The sequence below is a fragment of the Rissa tridactyla genome, chromosome 4 (genome assembly GCF_028500815.1).
Source record: "Rissa tridactyla isolate bRisTri1 chromosome 4, bRisTri1.patW.cur.20221130, whole genome shotgun sequence".
In the NCBI taxonomy this organism is placed as follows: domain Eukaryota; kingdom Metazoa; phylum Chordata; class Aves; order Charadriiformes; family Laridae; genus Rissa; species Rissa tridactyla.
Genome location: NC_071469.1, coordinates 17,278,872 through 17,303,784, shown reverse-complemented (window position 1 = coordinate 17,303,784; position 24,913 = coordinate 17,278,872). Strand labels below are relative to the sequence as shown.

Here is a 24,913-nt window from a genome sequence, read left to right as displayed (position 1 = left end):
TTAACCAGCCCAGAGGAGTTCAAAGGGTCAGAAGTGATTAATTCTTGCCCATATTCTCACTTAATAGCATTTTCAAGGGCTTGTTTCAGAACCATCTAAACTGCAATTCCAAACTATATGCACAATGATTTGCAGCAATTACTGAACTTCTGTGAAAGAGAGGTTGGGCTGGATGTTTGCCTCTAAATATCATGTGTCAAAACAGGTAGGTTGATCTGGAAGGCCTATGGTGGAAGGTTTCAGACAGTGAGATGTACGAGCACACTTATGAAAGCTGGCTTTAGTCTCGAAACATACTCACTTTGGTCCCTTCTTTATGAATCAGCAATCATATCCTGCAGATGGTGGTTCAGAAAAGCCTGCTGGCCCCTGGTCTGAACTGCCCCATAGCAGCAATCCTCCCTCCTATCCAACTGACTGCAGAGATAGTAAGAGTGGGTCTGGTGCATCTTCCCTGGCTTTTGGCCACCCATGGGAGCCCTCATCCAAAGCACCCCAAGGTGGGGCTGTGAACCCAGGATATATAGGCTTTGCCCCTGGGATGCAGGCTTCATCACACAACAGCACAGCTTTGACAATGAGCTGCTCCCAAGATCAGTAACATCTGCTCCTCACTGCAAGTGAAGGCAGCTCCAAAATCCTTTATCTTTGTTGAGAGGCACAGTGAGCTGATTCAGGGAGTTTAACCATCCCAAAATAAATAGATGGTTTTGTACGACCTGGTTTTATGTGCACTTGTGCCAGTTCAGAAAAAGAGACAAGAGAAAATGGCAATGTAAAGGGAGGTCAATGGAGAAGCTACAGGTCCTCACATTAGCTGAGTGCGATACGAACCTACCCACCAAGTACTGGTGCTATTTGGCATCTCTCCACAACAAATGGGATGGATGTATGATAGACAGGTGGGGTTTTTTTGCCTGTGCGTAACGATTCTGTCTACCACTCATCCATGAGGGCAATACACCAATGTCCCCTCCTTTAGATATGGAGAAGACAGATACCACAAGCACTTCAGCTTACAGACATACACAACTGGTTAAGGCTTTCAATAATTAGTTTGAAATAAACTACAAATTTGAAAGATAAACAGACCTTGTACTTCTCTGAATATAGATAACAGTCTTTCCTAGTTATTGAACAGTGTCAGTCATATTCCTGAGTCTGAAGAAAAAAGAATGGGCCATTTTTGTTATGTCAGTGGTGAAAAGCACCTAGCAACTCAGACGTCCAAGTGGAGAGAAAGTAAGAGATCGTAATTTCAAAGAGCTCAGCAGCCACATTTTGCAAGACAGGATCTTCTCCAGCACTTCAAGTGGCATATTAAAGATTTAAGATAACCTGAAATCAGGACTGACGTTTGAAAAATCTCAACTAGTCCCGATTTGTGAATCATTTTCAGGTTGTGCCCAGAAATCAATTTGCGCATTGGATTTCCCAGGAGAATATACTTCACTCAGTGAAAGAAAAAAGCTACATATTTGGAGTCTGGATTTCAAAACAGTGTTCCTGATGTAGCTGTAATCAAACTGAAACCAAGAAGAGAGGACACTGAAGGCTTGGGCCTGAGAAGAACAATCATGACTCCGCATTTAGTTCTGATGAAAAGGAGACAGGGAAATGGGGAAATAAATCTCATGACCAATAGTTCAAAACAAAATGTCCTCAGCTGACAATAAAAAGATGTCATTGTCTGACATGTCAAAGGATAGATGAAAGTTTCGTTTCACTTAACAGAAGAATACAGTCTCCAAAGATGTCTCTGAATTAAAAACTAAAAAAATGAACACAGTACAAGAATAACATGATAGAATTTCTAACTTTGAGAAACAAAACACCAAAAACCCTGTCACGTAAGTGCTAGCATAAAAAGGATCCAGAGAAGTACCTTTCTCTTTAGTATTCATTGCAGTGTTTTAGAAATTACATAAACTAAATTTATGCCACCTTTCTAGGGCAGCAGTTCAGCAAAATATTCAAGTGCATGCTTAAATATTCCAGTTCAGCAAAACACAAGTATCTAAGTACACAAAGCGTCAGCAGTATATAGGCTAATGCAACCTATATAACCTAAACTGTACATCAGGGGTTCGCAGAGCAGGAATGATCATTGAATCAGGATGTAAAACTGTCATCAACAACAGCCTTCAGCACGTAAAGGCCTGTAAGTTACCTGAGTTCTGGGATATCATTATTATTAGGCACCTCTTCCAGCCTTGATACTCAGATGTCCACATCTAACTCCACATCTGCTCACCTGAACAAAACCAGCCTGGTTTTCAAAGGTCTGAGCAGCCACAGATTTTACCAACTCCAGCAGCTATTGCAAGAGTCAGCACTTCTGAAAGCCAGCAGCTTTTACAGAAGTGCCTTAAAGACATCTCATCTCCAAAGCACCCAACTCTGAACATCCTAAATTTCTTCTACTGAAAAGTTCAGAGACTGGGGTTATATAATAACAATAAACACATTCGTAAAATAGTAAGGTGTTGGTGTTGAACTATTTATTTTGTTGTGAAAACTTGCCATTTCATTTCAAATTTAAAGGGATTCGGTATATTTCCTCAAGCCTGTGTTCTTGGGGACACGTTAGCATGAATCATATCAGCTTTTATTTTACAAAATATAGGCTTCTAGCTCTCATGATAACAAAAACATGAAAAGTGAAGACATTTATAAAAAAGCCTGGCAACAAACTAAGAGATTTGACTGTCAAAACAGCTCGGGTGCTGAGGAAGCCTAGAGTGCGCTTTTTCAGTAGAGCTGGCAATTCAGTATTTACTATTCTGCTTGGACTTGCAAAAAACACAACCAAAATGTCACAGTTTGAAATCAGAATAGAGGCAAAAAAACTTCACTTTGTGCTGAAGCATCATTTATATGCCTGCTAATTGCCTGATGTGGGTACCATTTTGGAGACTCCATGCTACAACAGGTGAGATGAACAGAAATTTAGTTCCATACCAAACTCATTGGCTTCAGCCGCTTCTAGAAACTGAGAGTGCTAGGTTAGCATTTGCATTTCTGCATACCTCCTGGGGATGAAAACAAGCTGAAAAGATTATAATGGCACAGAGAAATCAATGTGAAAAGCCATAAGCTGTCCTGACAGTGCCAATGTGAGCTGTGAGCCTGCCTGCACAAAGTTCAATCCCATCACAATCAAAATAGATGGTCTTATCAGAACTGGGTAAACCCAGGAGAGAAATAAGTCATACCTAGATGAGCTGACTTGAATGCGGAAACAGCAGCACTTTATTTTTCTTTAAATGTGACCGCTTAGATTTAGAGCAATGGAGTGACTTTTATGAACATTTTAAATACCACATATCTGTATTAAAATATTCTTTATCTTGCCAGAAGAAAACTATAGGCTGTAATTCTCGTTTACAGCAGCAACTGCTTTCCACTGATCTGTCAGCTAAAAGGGATATATATGTAATTTTCCAAATTTGGAGATCTCTTTGCCTTGCCAGTGCAACAAAAAACATACCAAGTGCAAGACATTTGTCTGTGTTTTCTTCTGCTTTTAAAGTGAATTGAAATGACATTAAAAGAAAGTGTGACAAATAGAGGAAAAAAACATAGCTAGTCTCTTGATATACTTTGTAGCAGGTATCAACCTAAAAACTGTTTCAAGTAAGTAACAAAACCATACCCATTAAAACCTATGTAGATCTAATTGCAAGAGAAACACAAATAGAAACTGTGGAGGTTCTCACAGTGGAGCCTTTGCAGGATCTATCTGAAATTTCAATGATCACAAGTGAGGTAAGGGGGAGCGTTTCCAGCTTCTTGGAGTTGCTGCAGTATGTCAGCAACTGTGTGGATAGAAGTGATTTATCTCACATAGTCTGAATTTCAAGAAGAGTTGTGACAAAGATCTTCATCTAAAGCTCTTGAAAGCTAAAAGCTACAGGATAAGAAGGGAAGTCCTTGCACAGAAAAACAATTGTTTTAGAATTTAGGAAACAGAGGATAGGAGTAAGCGTTCGGTTCCCAGTGAAAGGGGGTCAGCAGTGAAGTTTCCTCAGGAGCCCACACCGGAGTAGGGAAGAAGACATTACGAATCCTCAGCCAATCCGCATACTGAATACTACATGAAGTTCTGGTCCTCTCACCTCAGATAAGATAAATTAGAGCTGGAATATGCTCATGGAAAGACAGCAAGAATTATCAAAGGTATTGCTCTGTATAAGGAACAACTGAATAGCCTGGAACTCAGTATTCTGGGAAACACCTGACTTAGGAGGACAAAACAGAGGTCTGTAAAATGATGACTGGCATCAGCGTGGATAACAACTGATTGTTTGCTGTCTTTTTCAAGGCAGGACCTTGCGTCTTCTAAGTGAAGCCAACAGTATCCCCGTTCTTCGCACAAGTAGGATCACCCTGTGAAAGGATACCGTGGGTGCAAGAAGTTTACTTAGGCTCAGGAGGAGACCAAATCAGGAAACGGAGTTTTACTGTTAAAAAGAAATGAATCTGGAAACTGCTCCCTGGATTTCCCTACTCAATCAGGCATCGTCTTGCAGCTGGGTGGGTGAAGCAGTTCAGGGGCTGCTGCAACATATAGACCATGCTAATAACGCCTCCTGTAGCAAAGTAAAAGAAGCCCTACACTGAAGCTTCTATACAACGCTGCATTCATTTTTACCTTCAATTTAGATCTCTTCCTCACATCTATGAATACAGAGTCAGGATGTATGCAGACATCCAAGCTGAAGTCTTTCCATATGTTGCATTAGGGAACTGGCCGATGTTCTTTCTGCAGCCGCTACCTATAAGATGAGCAAATAGCACAACAGGAACAGCAGCTGTTGCAGAATTATTGCTCGTCTCCTGGCTTATCCCATTTCCACTACAAGAAAATCACAGCTTTGTCCAGTGTACACTAAAAGTACTGCAGTAGGCACTTGCCATAAGTGCTGGTCACATTTCCCCAGCTTCATTGCAGATTCCTGCTGGTCTAGAAGCAGAAAGCTCATTAAACGTGACTTGTAGGTCTAATAGTTAACTTACAAGGCAATAGGAAAACTCTGCTTTACTCAGTCCAGAAGGTGGCTGCACTTAATTGCTTCTTTCATCGAAGATCTGTTCCTTTGTGAAGAATGGTAGAGAATCGCTCATCATTATTGCCAATTTGCTGAGACACTTAAAACATCAATCTCCTTACACAGAAAGCATTTGCTGAAATTATCACCATTTACACTGTCTGATGAGTTTTTGCTCCTCTTTGCAATTTGGAAGTAGGCCACCCCATCAATAGATTCCTAGACAGGTTTAAGCAGGAAAGTATTAGTGTGTCCCTGCTAGTAATAACAGTATCACGGCATAAGTAGCAGTGAGCCCACTGAAAGGCAATCACAGAGCATCTATAAGCTTCCTGTGCACCAGGGCTTGTGCAAAATTAAATTCCAGCCACATAAATTACTATCAGGCCTGGTTTGTTAGCTTAATGAATGGCTGAGGTCTTACAGAATAGTTTTAATTTTAATGAACTGAGGATAAAAATGCCAGCAAAGTAGGTGTTTGACTCTAAAATAGAAAAAAGATGGTCTCCGATCCCTGCTGAATTAGGCTGGGGATGGAGCTAATGGCCTCAATATGACACATTCAGGTCCAGATTGATGCAATCTTATTCCAGATACTCCTGCAAAGAATTACCCTTGAGAGATACCCAGAAACCAGCAACAGCCCGGTACTCTTCACACCTCATTGAAGAGCCTGAAGCTTAGGGGGAGGACTCTGGGCCTCCTTTCCTTTACCTGACCTACTCCCATGCCCCCTCAGGCACAGCACTTGCTGATAGAGAAGGATGAGCCACAGTCCCAGCCCTTTTCACAACAGTATCCTCCACAGCAGTCATTTCAGCACAGGACAAAGCAGCACAGAGCAACTGTTATCAAACACAAGGGTGAGATTCTTTGCAAAGGGCAGTTCAGGAAGACTTTTCACCATTTTTCACCACACTGAAATGCCTCGGAGTCCTAAAAGTATCCTTAGCTCCTTCCCATGTCCCACTCACTGATGTTAAGGCAATGAGCGGGAGCATCATGATAGAAAACCAAGAAACTAAGGCACAGGAAGTAATGGTCCAGGTGGCTATTCTCCCAAATCCTGACTAAGCATTCTTCAGAACCCTGAAATCATTACTACACTGTTCCTGTGGCAGCAGCTCATTTTATAAGCAGTTTAATTCCACCCCAGACTTACATGCAATGTTGGAAATCATTCACGTAGCTACTACCATCTTCCTCCCACAGATCTGCAACATGTGAGGCAAGATTCAAAGCTTATTTCATTATTTTCTGGCTAAACTTGTGCATTTAAGAAGCCACGTAAAAAACTGTCACAAGACCCGGACCAGGTCCAAATGTAGACATGTCCAAAGCCAGAGGAGTATTTTGGAAAGGGAGGAAAAGTGGGTGCAGGCTGCAGTTGGCAGCTGTGGCACAGAGCCCTACTCTCCTGGCACGGCCCTTACGCAACCCAGCAAGCTGTCAGGCTCAAATCCATTTAATGAAAAAAAGTGAAGGAGGCTTGAGTATTAAATAAAGCAACCGATGATAACGCAATACTTTTGCTCAGCTTTTGCTTACTCAAATATTAGCTACTTAAAAATCTAAGAAGAAAGAAATACGGTAACCAGACACACCTACAAGTAGACTCCTAGAGTTATACATTTACCATTGCTGTATTACCAAAGAACAAAGACAAAGTTAAGTAACTGCAAGCTTGCAGGCTGCCTTTTAAAATGTGCTTCTAGTCAAGTGTGCAGAACTGTGAATTCTCTTACAGTTTAGATGTTAAACCTGAAGACACAAAGGACTTCAAGTAATAAGTAGTTAACTGCCAGCCAATTTTAAAACAAAATAACACATATACAAGATGGCATTTGTCTTGCAATTAGTTATATGCCACATCATTAATTTTCTCACCAGCCTGTTCATTTTCAGCCCCTTCCCTCTTGCTTCTCAACTCCATCCAAACAAGCCATAAATAGGTCTCCGATTCTTAAAATGCCCATCTCCAATCTCCAATCATTCTGCGATTCAAAGCAGTCTAAGAGCTACGTAATATAGCCCTCCTGGCTACAGTCCCTACACAGGTATACACTAATTCAGTTTGCATTAGGGAAATTATGTCTGCTGCACCCTTTTATGCCATCTTCTGCTCAGAAAACATCTTTCTCTGCCAGGCTGGAATAAAACTCACTGCACCAGCATTTCACTAGGAATATGAAGAAGAGAGGAGATGCATCAGGAGACCAGTACATAAGCTAAGCAAGGAAACAGGCCTGGGCGGGATGAAGTGACCCAGAGTCTTGAAAAGTAGAAGTAACTCTAGTCCTACATCAAGCCCGACTGGAGGCTTTTGCTCCCAACTTCTCTCTGGGACCGCTGTCACCTAGGGCCATCACCATGGCAAGTAATGAAGGCATGAAAGAAAAAAAAAGCCAAGTGCCCAGCACAGCTAGCTCCAGGGATGCAGCGAAGTCTCATGCACAGCCAATAAGCCTCTGTTATTAGCTATTCTGAATAGCTACCCTAAAAAATGCCTTCTGTAGACCTTCTGTTCTGTTTAAAGGCAGAGAGACCTAAATTTGGATCTGTCTGCTCAGCCTGGCACATCTCTGAAATTAAGCTCACCAGCAGCAGCAACAACAGAAAGCCAAGTGCGGGAGCCAGCAGAAAAACAGAAGTGCAGGCTGCACAGTTCCAAGGTGGAAGAGATGTTTGCCTCCTTGCTGGCAGGAGAAATAGAGTGTTGCTCCAAAAAAAAAGGAGGAAAAAAAAATAATCCCAAAACAAGACAACAAACAAAACAAACCTGACCCCGCAAGCTTTACGTACCCTCCCTGTTGAGGCTGATTATGCAAAAGCTGATTTTTTCCAAGGACACCGCCAGACTTGGGTGGACAAATCCCACTGGTACAGACAGGCTTACTGAAAATGCATTTAAGATGAGGAAGATAACATTTAAAGCCTCCATTCCCACAGGAGGGGAAATTCCCAGACTTTGTGCCTGCTGGGACGCATTCAGCTTTCACTTTGTGGTACTCTTGAAAAAGTCTCAAACTCGCTGCTACTGATTTTCTCATAGATGAAACACGGTCAGCAGGTTTGGGCCCCCTGAGCTTCTTCACAACCCCCTTTCAGTGGGAGGGCACCAAAGGTTAGAAGAAAATATTAATCTCCTTCAATCTGCGGCAATGCTCCTCTCATAGCGTAGCCCAGCATATAGTTTGCCTTGTTCACAATGTTGGCTCTTCTTTAACATTGTGTCCACAGGGACCCTGTGGGTCCTTCTTCATAGGGCTGCACATCAACCAGCCAGTTCCCAGCCCAGCTAATGCTACCATCCAGTTCAGCGTATGACAAACACTCAGATTTATCCAAAAACTATATCTATTTAATCCCTTTAAGGTGATGCTGCCTCTTGTAATACAATTAGAGCAGACTTATGCCAAGTAGGAGTAACATGAGTCGTGCCAACTGCTTTGCAGAAGTGGTCAGAAGATGCAGAAGCTTGCAGGACCTGGACCAAGGCAAGGACTTACTAGAGGCTCAAGCCAGGTTTTAAGTCAAAAGAGTACACATTTGACTAAAGTTTGTCATGCAAACATCTTACCTGGGATTTCCTAATTTCTGTTTAAAGAAACCTCTTGTGCCCACTGATTGGTGAAGTTGGCTGTAGTCCTGCAAATAGTAGCAAAAAACTTTCTGTGCTGAAAAAGCACTGCAAATATTTCACAGAGGCAACAAAAATGAAAATACTTTGATAACTGCTGTTTTACTGGGGAAAACAACATTTTCTGGCCTTTTCAAAACAAGACAGCCAGTATACATTGACCATTGCTTATTACATTGCATGTGAACGCTTTTCTTTTACCTTGTTCTGTCCCTTCTTGATATCATAAGGTAAGCCCATACTTTCCTAAGACAGTGAATACTCATCTTTAATAAACTAGGTCTGTGGAACATCTAGCACAATGGGGCTTTGATCCCAGATCAGAAGCTCTAGGTATTACTATACAAGTAAATAATAATATTCAACGAGGATAATAACAGAAGCCTAGATAAGCAACTCCTAGCAAATAGCTTCAGTGGGCAATTGCTTGGCAGAAAAACAAGCACACAAAAATGAAAAGTAAAACCAAAAGGATTAGACTGAAATTGCAAACTTCCTCTTGAATATTCTATTGGAACTGACAAAAGACTCAAAACTGTCTGAACAGAGTCTCTTTGTAAATCATATTTCCTAATATCGCCTTCTAATAGCTGATTAAGCCCTCCAACCCAACAAGCCATGGCAGACTGCTATCTGATCTCTGCTCACACAGATATTCAGACTGTTCTCTTGGGTATGTAGGCTGCCTCGCCAGATAAACCAGAGCATAAATCACAGAAAATAACTAAGCACCACATTCCTTGTCACTTGGCTTTTCAGTCATATTTGTATAAAACCACACAGGACTGCAAAATACTTTCATAGGTAGGAGGCATTTAACTATCACAGAACAAGTGAAGTGGAAGGCCAGAAAACCACCATCCAGCCAACCTTGCTGCAGAGCAGCATTGCTAAATCAGTGGGCCAGACTTCCCCCAAACAACAAGGAAAATGCTGATTTTTGACAGCATTTCTCAATTACAGCACTTGCTCCCACATATATGCATGAATCCAGTCATTCCTACATCATCCACAAATCATACAGGCAAGTTATTAAATACATTAATAACTTTCAGACATTTGCCTAAAATTGGGTGATGCCCAAGCACCCCTGACTTCAGCAGGGCTTTTGCTTTCAATTCAGTGAGAAGACCTGAGTGCTTTAGCAAGGCTTTGAAACTATGGACTCCTCTTTGGCCAATATAAACAAGGCAGATGGGACAATCACAGAATCATAGAATTGTTAGGGTTGGAAGGGACCTTAAAGATCATCTAGTTCCAATGCCCCTGCCATGGGCAGGGACACCTCCCACTAGATCAGGTTGCTCAGAGCCCCGTCCAGCCTGGCCTTGAACACTTCCAGGATTCCACCACCTCTCTGGGCAACCTGTTCCAGTGTCTCACCACCCTCATGGTAAAGAACTTCTTCCTAACGTCCAGTCTGAATCGACCCATCTCTAGTTTTAATCCATTCCCTCTAGTCCTACTGTTACCCGACATCCTAAAAAGTCCCTCACCAGCTTTCTTGTAGGCCCCCTTAAGACACTGGTAGGCCACTCTAAGGTCTCCTTGGAGCCTTCTTTTCTCCAGACTGAACAACACCAACTCTCTCAGTCTGTCTTCACAGGAGAGGGGCCCCAGCCCTCTGATCATCCTTGTGGCCCTTCTCTGGACACATTCCAGCACATACATATCTCTCTTCTACTAGGGGCTCCAGAATTGGACGCAGTACTCCAGGTGGGGTCTCACGAGAGTGGAGTAGAGGGGGAGAATCGCCTCCCTCGACCTGCTGGCCACGCCTCTCCTGATGCAGCCCAGGATACGACTGGCTTTCTGGGCTGCTAGTGCACACTGACGGCTCATGTTGAGCCTCTTGTGTACCAGCACCCCCAAGTCCTTGTCTTCAGGGCTGCTCTCAAGCCAGTCACCGCCCAGCCTATATCGCCACAATCAGCCAATCTGCCACTCCAGCCATATTTATAGCTGAACCATTTTGTAGACTTCATTGTGCTTGTTGGGACAAAACCATGTGACCTTGTCTCTTTCATCTGCAGTAGGAGTTCTGCTACTGATTTTCAGGGGAAGAATCTCAGGGTCTCATTTCACATACCCAGAAGTTCACATTAAATATATAAATCTACAGGAGATTACCTGAAGCCAGCTACCCCAGCAAAAGCCTCTGGTAACAATCCTCCATGTCAATGAGCAGAAAGAGTCCTTTCCATGTTCATTAAGGACAACATTGATACAGTATAAAGCTAAAGTTACTCCTTTACTAAGATGCTTCACCAAAGAAGAGGCTGATCTTAAGCCAGTCGACCTTCCTTACCTGCTGCTTCACTTCTGCTGAGAAGTTATCAGATGCTTTTTTAAAGTACCATACATGAAGTGCTTGCTTATCTGGAAACACCGTTTCTTGGAAACCAGTCCCACCTGGGTCTCAGGCTCTAAGGCTGCAAACCCTTATATTCCCACAGTCTAATGAGGAACACTCTGATTCTTCCTATCAGCCCTCCAAAGCCTTCACTTTCTCTCCTTACACTTCAACATCAAGGGTACACCATGATGTGACACTTGTCTGCATACACTGCAATGTTTATCAGCACGGCCCTTTCTTGCAGCTACTACCAAAGGAAAAATCAAACAGGATTCTTCCTTCCAATTAACTCTGCTGCTGAATTGGCTAGAGGAGTTGATACTCTTGTGGTACCTCATGTTTTGATGCGCAGAGCCTTTCTTCTCCCATCTCCTAATGTTCTTTTTACACCCAATCTTAAAGAGCTGCCAAAGTCAGCTCTGAGGAAGACAGAGTGACCTGACTGTTACTCTCACAAATGGAAAGAAACTCAGCTTTAATTCTGCCAGTGGCTGCTCCAATGAGAAAAGGAAACATCAGACCTGATCCGATTTCTTAGAGCAGCAGTAAGACACAGTAGTCTGTTAGCTAGCAGGCGAAATGTTCAACAAAATTAAAAGTAGCAAGAGAGAGGTATTTTGGTCTGGAACCATATGGACAGCTTAGAATTAGTATGCTCGCTGGCACCTATCAACTATGATCAAAGGTGTAGCTTAAAACTCACCATAGCAACACTATGATCCAACCACTCGCTGCCTATTTCCAAGAGAACAGAGGAAGAAAAGGAATAAAGAAGCTAAGTCACTACTAAATGCATTTAAACATTTCTGCTCCTCAAAGCACATCTCATTTAACAGAGCTGGTGCAGATACGACAGAGGGATGTGGGGAAGAACACTGTTCACTCAGAAATTTTCTAGCTTGTATTTATATTTTGGATGCATCTTGAGATTGGATTGAGCTGCAAAGGAAGGGGGAGATGACAGAGGAGAGGCCAAGGCAGCAATGCTATCTCACACTTCCTACTAGCTTGCAATTGTAGGGATGTCAGACCTTTCAGCTCATATAGACGATAGGCTCAGCAGCACAGCTTTCAGATTTCCGAGGTCCCCATTAATCATTTACCCCGGAGCTCATGGCAGGCAGCTTCATATTTTGTGACCTTAGGGGAGAGGGAATGCAATTTTTATGATATATCTTCATGTGGGACCTTTCCCCATTGACACAACAGTATATACCTTGGCAGCTCACCGATAAACCCTACCACCGCAACAGATTCACCTCAGACTTGAGAAGCAGATTGGGTCAGCTGAGAGATGTACATCTGGACTCACAGGCTCCTAGAGGTAGTGCCCAGGCTCGGTATCGACCTCAAGTCACTAGTGCATCTGGGGAAAGGGCTGGCAGCTTCACTTTATTTAGTTTAAACTCATATATCTGCTAAAACAGTATTTTGTTTCCCAAGCTCTTGCATCTCCAAAGCTTAGCTTATTGCCAGTACCTGGATGGGAGCCCTGACGCCAGGTTAGGGGTGCATCGTGGTCTCTCTGCACAGCTCCACTCATATCACCCTGAGAGGGCTTAAAGCCTGGTGCTGTCAAAAACACAAAAGGGTAGAGGAGCCTTTGTTCCACAGTAGTTACAGTTTGGAGATTGTGTGTGTGGAGGGGGCCAGAGAAAAGAAATGCAGACACATAACAAAAGAGCTTCCCTTTATAATGCAGATTGAGGAAAAGTAGATTTACTTTCCAGCAAGTCCCAGAGATAGATATGGAACAAAGGAAGGTGAATTCACAAAACTAAAGGAGCCCCATCCCACACCTACCTTGGAGCTGTTTGTAGATATGCTAGCAAAATTCAGACTGATTTTCTACATTTTAATTTTCAAGAGTAAGCCAACATCTCCAAGAATCCCAACACCAATTCAAGCACCTGAATAATATGTGGAACTATTTATTACCATGCAAGACTGCCTGGGACACAGGCCATGTTCATATTCCAAAGCTGGTACCAAAGATGGGAAAAATCAACAGCGCCTTCAGTCTTCAGCTACAAAGATATCGCTTTCTAGCGCCTATTTGTATCCAACATGAAATCAACTTCGGGATCCATGTTTAAAATGGTTTCTAACAGTGTCTGACTGAGTAGCAACATCCAGACTGTAGAAAATAGCTTTGTTTCTTAATTCAATTTGTGCCTCACAGAGGTGGGGCATTTAGCCAGACGGAGCAAAGCCTGTACTACATTTTCCTGCGAGTTGTGCAAGGATAAGTCAACAAGTAACAACTTAGACTACACCAGCCTGTTGCAGCCCAGTAGGAACAACTTTCTACTTGCTAAGTGGCAAAATTAAAAAAAAATTAAAACTATTTAATAGAAAAAAGATCATATTAAAGAAAAAAAAGGATCAGAGCATTTCCTCACGGCTACCTATTACTCGCAATATTGTTTGCACGATACACAGAGTGCTGAAGAGGGGTTCCATCATTACCCTTCACGAATTCAGCGGCAAGCCTTGCCAATTCATTAATTGTAAATCTGCTCATGCAGATTCAGCTACAGGATGCTCTCAGGTTATCAGTCTCTGTTCCTGGTTGTCCCAGTGAAATTTAAAACAGGTTCACCCAACATTATGAAAATAGGGAAACTCAAGCCACTGGTAAAACATAACCTTTTCAGATGACAGCTGTGAGCTGCTTCTGGTCCCTATGACATTTTATGCCAAGAAGGACTTTATCAACGGAGAGCTGCAGCACAAAAAGATGATTTGGGGATTGAGGTCAGCTGGAGCTGCTCCACTAACACCTACACACCTTGCTGCAACCAAAAGGACCTTATACCACAGGTCCCATGAGATATGGGACACTAACATCCTTCCCCACATCTTGGAGGTCTGACTGTGCAGCTTCTGTGTAACCAGAAAGGGCAATAGCCTCAGAGTGGATGGAGAGAAGCACTTGCAGGTGTTCCCTGCAAAGGAAAGCCCTGGGGTGGGATAATGAGCTGCTGAGCCCTTGCCCTCTTTCAGAGACCATTAAAGGTTTTAGGAGTGCTCGGACTCAAAGTCTGGACTCAAATGCTACTCAAAGTCTCGCATGGTTAGATGTTTAAAATTTCCTGGCTTTAGAAAGGTATGAGCAAATGGTTCACATGTCAAACAATTCCCTGGCCAAGGCCAAGCAGAAAACACAATATAAATGCTAAGGCATTAGCATCAACAGTGAGACAGTGATTGCACACTTGCTGCCGGTCCTCTTCCCCCAAAACAGAAGTCTAACGCTCTGGTTACTCTTTTCTCTTTTGGGCTGGTAGGGGACTTTTGCTCTCACCTTAGAACACCTTGACCCTCTCCTACAGACCAATCATGGGAGTGGAATTTCCAGCCCTACTGCTGAATTACACAGGGCTTTGCAAAGGCACCAGTGATGTGACAGTGCAGGGGCAGGGGGAAATATCAGGACTGGGCCCCCAAATGTAAATTCTCTGAGGTAGAGCTCTGAGTTTTCATATGTCCCAGAAAGCAAGGGCCGAATTTCACTGGCACGGCCTCTGACACTATGTTAGGATGCATAAGAAAAAGAGAATAGTATGAATAGCTTGGTCAAATTAAATTCTGATCAAGCTAATGAGACTCTTAATGGACTTTTCAAGCTTTGCACGTGACATAGCCAATCAACTACAACCTATACTAACATGGAGGGGTGGGGGGAAATCCTCTTTTCTTCCCCTAAAGTTATGCTTGGACGTGAGACTTTTACTTATCTTCCGAGAAATACACACTTTCCTTCACACGTCTCATCCTGGAAACAAAAGCAGCCAGGTTTCCTTCAACTGACTGGAAAGGGATGCTGGCACATGAAAAGGGGACTCACATGACATTTTTGAGAAGGCCATTTCAAACTGGCTCAGAAAAAGCTAATCTTGTGTGCCCTTCAGTGCTGGACAGCCTGCCATTTAACAGTAACGCATCCACTTCCTTCTGCCAATCACTCAGAGTTATACAGTGCTCATGCCCTGCCTCCCAGTAAAGGGGGAAGAAACATTTATTCTTACACCTAAAAAAAAAAAAAAAAAAAAAAAAGAGTGGAGGGTGGAGGTGGTTGGGTTTATACACCTCCTTCCACAAAAGCAAACTGTGCACACGAAGCTAATGCAGGAGAGCAAAATTATGGTGAGATAAGAACAAAACCAGAAAACTAAACCCTCATCAACTCACCCTTTCTTACCTGAAATTAATTTATATAGGGAAGATTCCAAATCCAAAAGGAATAAAGCTATTTAGAGATTAAACTTACAAAAGAGTCTGCTCTTCATGTACTTTGCTGCCAAGATAATTTTCAGAGTTCTGTGTTTCCTCTGTGATATTTGTTAGTAATAATTACACTGAAACAGCACAAGAGCACTGTCTCCTACAAGTTTAGGTGTTAGCTACAAGAAAAAGCACAAATATTGTACTACAGTTTTGAGAAGGTTAAAAGCCCTCCAGTTTGCGTGGGGCACAGAAGACCCATGAGAACGAAACTGAGGTCTGACATTTGTTGGTCAGAACTCAACAACATCAGCGACCACACTAAAAATATGTCCCACTCTGCTGGGGCCAAGCTTAGGAGCAATGTGATAACCCACAATACTTTAACCCTATTAATCTTCCACCACACCTGTGAAAGGCCCTCAGACAACCTGTCTCCTCCAGGTTCCCACACAGCACATGGGCCAATGACTTTAACATCTGGCTGATTTCTCCAAGGCTGCTGATGGGCTGATGTCTTTCACAAACACAAAGATCCAAACTCATGAACTGTAATTACCGAGACGGCAGATGAATCCAGATTGGGGAATCAAGTTACAGGACAGGTTTTACTCTGGGCTATCTCTTCTGGTTATCATAAGCAGTTGGACCACAACTTAGTTTCATCTGAAGGTAATCCAGTTTGCATACTCCAGGACTGCTCCACAACGTAAAATAATTGCACAGGAAGTGGAGATTACTCCACAAGTGGAGACTGTATCTGCAAAGCACAATCTGTATCTGAACAAAAACGCTACTGGCAACACCCTGAATCTCCTCCCACTGCACCATCCACAGAACAGCCCTCAACCTCAAAACTAGACAAGACCTTAAGTATGTACTACACATTGGTACGTGCTATAATTCTGGTGGTACAAGCATGCGTGTAAAAATAGAGACTTGGTTTTTCTTTCCTTTCTGAGACTTGTAATTCACACGTGGAACACATCTCATCTAATCAAGACTCCGAAAATCACCACAGCTCCCTCTTGCTAACCATGCATACTGTGTTTTCACACAGGGTCCACATATGCCTGATTCATGCAGGTAAGCTGGAGGGAAAGAGCCCACACCCACAATCCAGTCATTGAAAATGCAAACGTGACAGCCTGGGCCATAACTCAAGGCAGTAAAAAGGGGAATTTAGGTTTTAGCTTCAGATGTAATGGCTCAGTGGTGGCTCTCCTAGACCCTACATACACAGCATTACAGTGGGCAGAGAGGGGAGCACGTCCTAACACTGTACCAGGAGTCCCAAGAGCCGCCTCTTGGTTGCCTGTCTCGACCACAACTCAACTGCGCCTGCACATCTTTGGTCAGCAAGCAACTAGGAAGGAGCTTTACTTCCTAGCTGAGCTTCTCAGTGTGAAATGCCCAGAATCTTTTCCAATTATACTGTGTGACACAAAGCAAAAAAGAAAAAAAAGAAAAAAATCCATGTATCACTCATGGAAAAAGACGACAAAAGCCTATTTTGGGTGACAAAGGCCTGACATTTCCAAGTGATGGATCTATGGTCTTTGTAAGGAGTCAGCCTTGCAATTTGCAGACCACATTACAGTGCTGCGAAGCTATTCACGCCAATTTGCCAATGCCGGTATTGTGTTTGCATGCTTGGCACTTCTGGACTATTCCAGGATTTCCCCCAGCGCTGACTGGACACATTCTTCACCACGCTAAGAAGGGGGTGACCCATCGCCTCAGGCTGAGGGGGAAAAGCGGATAATTGCTTTTGAGAAACACAACCACCATATTTCTGGCTCATAGGGGAACAGCTCGACCCTGCTCTCCCACCCAGCAGACCACAGCAGCTATGCTAGCGCAATGCAGCTGCGCACTGCCTGGTATTTATAAGGAATTTGACATTTATGTTCTGGTTTAGCAAAGCATAAAGCTCAATCTGTTCAAGAACCTGCTTTATCTGATTTGCATTGCCCTTCTGTCCGGTTGGCTTTGGTGTATGACACCCAGCACTGGTGCATCTCACAGTGTGAGCACTCATGTTCAATAAAGAAAGCCCTGAGACTCATCCCCAAAACTACCCAGGCTCATCCCCTACCAGGGATGCTAACACAGCTTTCTCAGAGCAATGGCAGCTTTTCTGTTCATAAACAGTTTAAAAAAACCCAAACGTCAAAACCTTAACAACAATCCTACCTTCCAAAATACAACTTTAATAGACTTAGATTCATTCTGCATTTATGCAATTACAGGGTGTGTCTGTACTTGCAGCTCTCCAGCACTGGCAGATCCCCATGCAAGTGAGACGCTCTGGAAAAGCCTGGTTTCAATTATACGTGAGCAGCAGAGTATTTCCACTTAAAAAATCCTATTGTTTGACAGCACCTTTTTGCCCCTTCAGGTTTTCCAGTACATTTAGTAAATATTAATTAAGCTCACAGTGCCTCAGTGATAGAAGGGAGTATCATCCCGAACATGGAAGAAAAAAAACCCCAGACCGAAAGACAAATAAAACTTACTTACGGATAGGTTAGAAAGGAGTCAAGTAGTAGTGACTTTCCCTGGATGGATCAGCAATAAGGAAAGAAGCTGCTGGGAGCCATTTCCCACAACAAATTAACTTGGAAGGACTAATTTCTCAGGCTGCGCTGGAGAGCCCAGGGAAGAGCAGAGGAGAGAAGCTGGCAGCCAGAGCACCCACGCTGCAAAGGGCGGGTGACCCTGGGGCTGGTAGAGGCACCCGCTGGCGGGGCTGCCTGGAACATAGCAATCCTGTTTTGCAAAGGAATTCAGGGCCTCAATGTTTGTTTTCACGCTGCACTAGAAGTACTGATGGTGCTGAGCTCCAGCAACACTTTGTATTTGAAGGACCAATCTATCCAACTTGCTCTTTGCAATGAACAAACCCTTAATGCTCAGAAGTAACTATTTTTAAGGCCATCGATTCCCTTCTATACACACACTTTGCAGGAGAGGCAAGCGTAAACTATATGATGGCATTTTATATACTGAGGTCTTGTTCCTTCAGTCACACCAATGTAAGTGGATAATGAAGTCAATGAGATTCCACATCCAGGACCTTACACACTCATCTGTATAGGCAAGTGAACACACAGCAATCTCGGCAAGAAAACAGTACTATTTATACAAAATGACTATATTAAAGTGTCCCAGGTTGAGCGACACAGGACTACTTGCTCTTCTAATGCTGGGGAAAACTGTACTTTTGGAAGACTCTAGTGTCTGAATTTGGGAAAATATTTACTTTATAGCTAGGCTATGTGGGATTCAAGGTCTCAGTGTTTTCAAGCCTTGCCAGGTGCGGGGATGAGGAGGAGCGAGGCCTGAGCATTTGACCCAGGCTGGCCAACAGAATTATTTCATACCATAAACGTCACATTTGATATAAACTAGAAAGTTTGCTGCGTAGTTTCTCTCCCCCTTGATGGCGGCAGTCCAGAGAAACTCCTTGCCCCAGTGCCGGACTCCTGAGCCCTTCCCTTCCTCCCAAAGCCATTGCGCTCCCAGTGTCCGACATTTACTGTCCACTGCTGGAAGTACACAGCTTCCTATGGATATAATTGGCTGAGTGTAATTCTTGTATATCTTATATTAGTATCTGGATTAATAGTGGTTCTTTAATATTATTGTTAATTATTTAGTCTTATCCTTTAAATCTATTCATATTTCAACCCTTGTGTTTCCTTGCTTTCCCCTGATTCCCCTTTCTGGGTGGGGAGGGGTCATCAGGTGATAGAATAATTGTCTAAATGACAATGAATTGCTATGGGTTTTCTCAAACCATAATAAAAAGAAAAAAAGCTATATATGGGAAGTACTGTATTTATACTCTGCTACAGATATTAAAATACACAGTACTAGTACATACTAAAATGGGTGTGATTACATACATAATGAAGCCAACATAATAAAATAAAGGGGCATCTCCTTGTTTAGCATCACATACCGCATGTTCTACAAACTGCAATCTATCATGGAATGTATAGCATTATTTTTCAGCTACTAAAATGAAATGTCAATTTCTGGATAGCCTATATAATGTATCTGCCAATAATGAGGGAGGACGGGGGCAGGGCGACATAGACATATATAACCCAAATATGAAGTGAACTGAAAATGATTTCACAGATATTGAACAAAATGTCTATGAGATGGTGTCTGGTTAGATAGACAGAAGGCAGAGAGGAAAATGACCTTGTTCTGCACAATAGAGTGATTCATATGGATAAACTAGATATACCAAATTACCAGCTACTGTATCACAAATTTAGCCCAATCTCCAACATACTAAGTGCTGATTCAATGCTATTTGCAAAATGAGAAAACGTGGACAAAATAAAGTCAAGTCACCTTTCTGAACATGACCATTTTCCACATGGTAAAAATGTAGCAGCATAATGAGCAGGAGCCCCAGGTGGTATAAATCAGTACAGCTTTGTTGTCATCACAGATGACAAAGGATACTATATTTTTGCAGTAGTTGCTCTCCCACAAGATCAAGCGCACACACACTGCTTGACCTCCTCTGGCAGCTTGTGTGCGTACGCATGCACATGGGCGTACCCACACTAAGCCAAGTTCCCCAAACCCACTGTGTTACACACCTGTGGTGCTGAACACTTCATATGAAGGGGTCTTAGCTCTACTCTGCCATGGTCCTTTTGAGGGCATCAATGGGAGAAGATTATATGGATGACAGAGTTGGAAAAGCTCTGCTTCAATTTATGCAATAAAGATGTTTTCTTCTAAGGAGCTTTAATGTGCAAGACTGTAACTTTCACTCTCCAAATAGAGCTCAAATTCCTGACCTTGGCACAGCATCACAGAGGACTTGTTTTCACTCACATGGATTAGCTGTCACTGAACAACTCATCCAAGATAATTGGCACAACCACTCCTCTTCTTCAAAGCTAGCATTTCCTCACCTATTTTCCCTTCTTCCTTCAATGAGTACATAATGTACAATAGTGAGCACCTAATGTACAACAGTGACTTTAATTACCACCACATCAATTGGCGAGAGCGTTATCCTGAATAAAGTCCGCCAATTATATTAAGTGAATGAAAGCACGGCACAGCGCTGTATAAAAGACACCTGCGAGCGCGCTGCTCCAAGAACCAGCCGCAGTTATGCACATTGCCACGTACTCTGCCTGCCTCCTGGGAAAGGGGATGCAGCAGTCCAGGAAGACCACCTGGCACACACGGCTACCTCGCTTCCAGACTACAAGTAAGTGTGCTGGTATTGACCAATTCCTACGGACAAACCTAAATCCATGCTCTTATCTGCATGTATCGACACAGTTCACATGCCAACAGAGAGGCCTATGACCCATCCATAGTATTATCTTGGAGTTAAGTCCAATATATTTTGTTGTCCTGCAGAGCAAATGGCTTCTCTGTCACTAAAGCTACTATTCCTCAACTTGAAAGGTTTGGGGAGTGTAAAAGAGGATACTAAAGAGGTGTTGGCTATATTTTGTGTTTTAACTAGGGCTGCTATGATTTGCCATTTCATAATCAATTTCACAGTACTTGGGTTTTTTTCCCCCTTTTAAACCTCAGAGCATTGCTTTAAAAAAATGTTTGTTAGTAAAACCTGAAAAAACCCACCTTTTCTGGTCAGGGAGAAAAGCTTGGAAGTGTGCATGGAATGTAAGATAGAATTTTAAAAAATTAACAGTGAAGAAGGCTCCTTAACCCGCCTCCTCTAAGTTTGTATTTTTAAACTGAACTTCAGAATTTCTAGCAATTTCAGGATCTCCAAGACTGACAATATTTTCCTGAATATTTGATATTATTCCTAACAAATGGATGAGCCAAGTACTTTTTGGGAAGCACTGTCACAGCTATTTTGACTACACCTGTGTACTAGAGCTTTAATTTTGAACATCTAATTGTATGCAATCTGTCTCTCCAGCCTTGGATTGGTCTCTGTCTCATTTAAATTTGGAAAGAGAATGAAGAATGGCTAGAAGCTCTGAAATCAGGGAGAAATTCTGCCGACTCTCCCACCAGCAATTTTCAAAGGGCTGCAGTTCAATTCCCCACCTAACTGTGCAAACACAGGCTTTCCCCTCTCCCTCCAGCTGCACACTCCCTCCTCTTGCTTTACATCCAGCAATTACGTGACCTCCAGAGATGTTCCTTGATTTATGTGACAGAAAAGAGGTGGGCCAGCTTTCCCTCACATCAGTTAAAGTAGACATTGGATTTTATACGTGGGACGCAGTGGGCTTGCACAACCGTGTGTGCAGAAGAGCCCAATTACCCTGGCTTAGGGGAAACATGAAGTCACCCCCAGGAGAGTTCATAGTCCAGTGCCCAGACCCTTTCAAGGGATTTACATAGCTCAGGAAGCCTCCTTTGGTAAATCTCAGCCTAGAACAATTAAAAAGAAAGCAGATGACAGAAAATGTAAGTGCTGCTATTATAAAGTACCTTCTTAATTTTGAGCCCACCTCTGAAGCAAGCAGCAGCAATTAAAACACCAGCCTTTGTAATTACAGCACAGGAGCCTGTCTTTGCTCTCACAGCTAGCTGTAACTGCTCTCACTTCTGGAGAGCTCTTCAGCAGCTACGCTCATCCACATCAATGCTTCCGCTCTACATCCCTCCATCCAGCTTACTACCGTCCTCCACCAGCAGTTCTCTGGGACCTGTTTGAGCAGCATCTTGCTCTGACCAAGGATAAGGACTTTGAGACGCTAAAGCAATACCAAATCTCAACAGTAGTGTGACACACCAAGCATCTTCTTTCGGATGAACTCAGGCAGCTGTAAGAGGAAGGGAAGGAGCTGGGGGAAATTTTAGCCTTCCCACAACGAAATCTTCCCTGACTTCATCCATCAAAGACAAAGTGGTAACATGGCCTGATTAGGGCCCACAGTCATTTAGGTGCCAACCTGATTTATCTATAGTCATTTCTGTTCCTACACCAGCTGTTCGAGTCTCTGCTGAGCAACTTGATTGGGAATTTTATACAGTGAATGGGTCATTTCAACCACGGTATATTACTAGCTTCTCACAAATATTCCTCTCTGCTTGAGGGAGGAATGTCCATCCATCAAACACCTTGGTGCCTTCTCTGCTTGCCACGTGCTGCAATTATTTGCTTTGGCACAGTAGATCTCTGGACAGCAAGCAGGCACACTGTTATTCTCCCCAGCAACAACATCAAAAAAGGCAAGCATATAAATTATAGTAGTCTCAGGGCTACCTTAATTTATCCTGCAAGGAATGGAATTTTTTTGTGTGCCTAGTGCTATTTTTTTTTTTGAAAATAGAAAAAAAAGACGTATCACTGCTCCCAGATTTCCTTGCCCCAAGAAGGGACACTGCTGAATACACACAGAGCCAGGGCTCCCCAGTGTGCAAATAAAACTCCATGGAAGAAAACCTTTTCAGCACAAGGTACCTGAGCTCTGCATGCCCTGGGGGAGGCAGGAGAAGGTTTTCTGCCCCAATTTTACACACATTTTGCATAACTTTACACTTCTAGAGCAGCTGCTGTCTTGCGTACTGGAAAAACACCTAGTAAAGGGCACGTCCTGCTTGCACCTACGAACATGGCAGGTCCCCAACATTCTACAGGTCCAATGCATCACACTGTCGGTCCACGAAACACGAATGGCCCACAGAGAACAAGACTACAATGAAAGCCCAAATGTGTATGAAGATAATGCCTTTACAGATTCAAGCCACGAGTACAACCCATGGGCTTGATTTACTACTTGTTTCCAGTGTTTGTTTTGTGTCCCCCCTGCCCCCAGTGATTTCAGTGGGATTTAGATCAGGGCCTAAATGAATAAACAGAATTAAAAAAAATAAATAAATCAATTTCAAGCTAAGGAGGGATTGGAAACAATTTATCACTTTCTCTGAAAGTATTTAGATCACCTCTCCTGGGAATGACTGCACCAAAGGAAGGGAAGTAACATATGTGTCTACCTGAGTGGAGTGCCTGAAACAGCAGGAAGATAGCTGTGGAAAAAAAGGAAAGGCTCCGGACTACTGAAAGTCTAATTAAACCTTGATTTAACTGGGGCTGCAATTTTTAATCTGGATTTTATTACTACTAATAAGGAGAGCTGCTGAAAGATTCCTTATGTTTCCCTAACACCATTTTATCCAGCAGTCCCTGGAATGTATTCAATGTCAATTGGTATCTTTTCCCTGGGACAGACATCTACACTGGCAGCTTCTAGCACTGACACAACAACACGTCAACTCACATAAAGGAAAAATCACCATTAGCTAAAAATATCTGAATGAAAACAAAAAAAGTGTTTCAAATGCCGTGGTATTACCCTGCCTTCCTTTCCTTCGCTCTGTCTTTCTTTTCTGTGACCATTGAGATAGTCTCTGATATTTGCATAACTGCCTGATTTATTATTAGTTTTTAAATAGAAGTGGGAGACATATCCTTGAATTACATTTATGAAGAAAATGCAACCTGATACATGTTTTTTTGTTAGCAATCTATCCAAAGTCTATGAAGAACTAGTGAAAATACCAAGAAAAGGCCCGGTAAATCAGCTGTGAATGAAAACAGTGGCGGGCCATGACGTACTTTTTTCCCCACTTTCCAGAAGCTGCTCATTAAGTCCAATTTTAAGCTGGGGTGGAGACAAGCCACAGAAATTCCGAGGATGAGATAACAGTGCTATCTGATTGATGAGAAGCATAACATCAATCAGACAGACTTGTAAGAAAGATACCACTGTCATGTGTACACAGGCACCAGCATTACACAATGCGTTTGCCCCAGAGCATCCTGCCCACCTGCTCCCTTCCTGTTCGGCTCAGACCTTCCTGAAATTAGGACCATTTCTCCAGCCCCATTCAAAGTTTCCACCTTTATCTCTCAGCCTCCCTAAAGATAGTGCTGGCTAAATAAAGAATTTAGGAGAGGAAATGACTGTGTTTTGAGAGAGACATATTCCAGAGAGCAGGAGGACCAGCACACAAACCCAAACAGAGCAACGCCGGATGCTTTCACAAGGGAAACCTGCATCCCTTCTTACAGTAGAAATGATCTTAGAAAGGAAAGAATGACTTCCAGATGGAAGTCATCCTAAGAAAAAGATACTAAAGTTCAAGATTTCTATACTTGTGTGCTAAATGTAAACCCTCAGGGGTTTTCTAATAAGTCTGTTTAGGTATCCTGCACACATTTGCTGTGTGAAGAAGACCAATGTGGGGTTTTTGTAAAAAGCAAGTACAGAAACACACTGTTATTTTGCACAAGAACAATAAGCTTTAAAAACATTTAAATATAAAAGGCTAGAAAAGCAGGCATGAATGTGATTCCCCATTATCCCTTGGGATGGCAGGAAGCTGGGAATGCTCCTTCAGCCCTCACACAGCCAGTGGCTCACTCCAGCTCCATCACATTTCAGCATTTTATAATGCAGCAGCCACTGCCAGGACCAATATGTGCAGAGTCCCAACACATACAATGCTCTGTAAAAAAGTGAAACCCACTGAGTTGCCCAAGAGTGCTTTGGATAACATCACTTTCTGAAATAAATCCATTTCAACTGGATCTGGCTTGTTTCCAACACCAATTAATAGCAATATTGGATTCTTGGGCAGATAAATATGCAGCTTCTGCCC

At 42.8% G+C, this 24,913-nt stretch overlaps 1 protein-coding gene across 5 annotated transcripts in view; it reads right to left on the bottom strand.

Moving 5' to 3' along the window:
• OSBPL5 (oxysterol binding protein like 5) overlaps positions 1-24,913 on the bottom strand; it is a 140,940-nt gene that overhangs the window by 103,257 nt on the left and 12,770 nt on the right. The window contains exon 2 of one of the 5 annotated variants that reach the window (XM_054199328.1): positions 8,632-8,699. The exons of 3 other annotated variants lie outside the window; for them this stretch is intronic. The gene's annotated coding sequence lies outside the window, so the exon portion shown is untranslated. Of the gene's footprint in view, positions 1-8,631; positions 8,700-17,797; positions 22,784-24,913 lie in introns of those variants that run through there. One more of the 5 variants, XM_054199329.1, reaches the window with a different exon arrangement.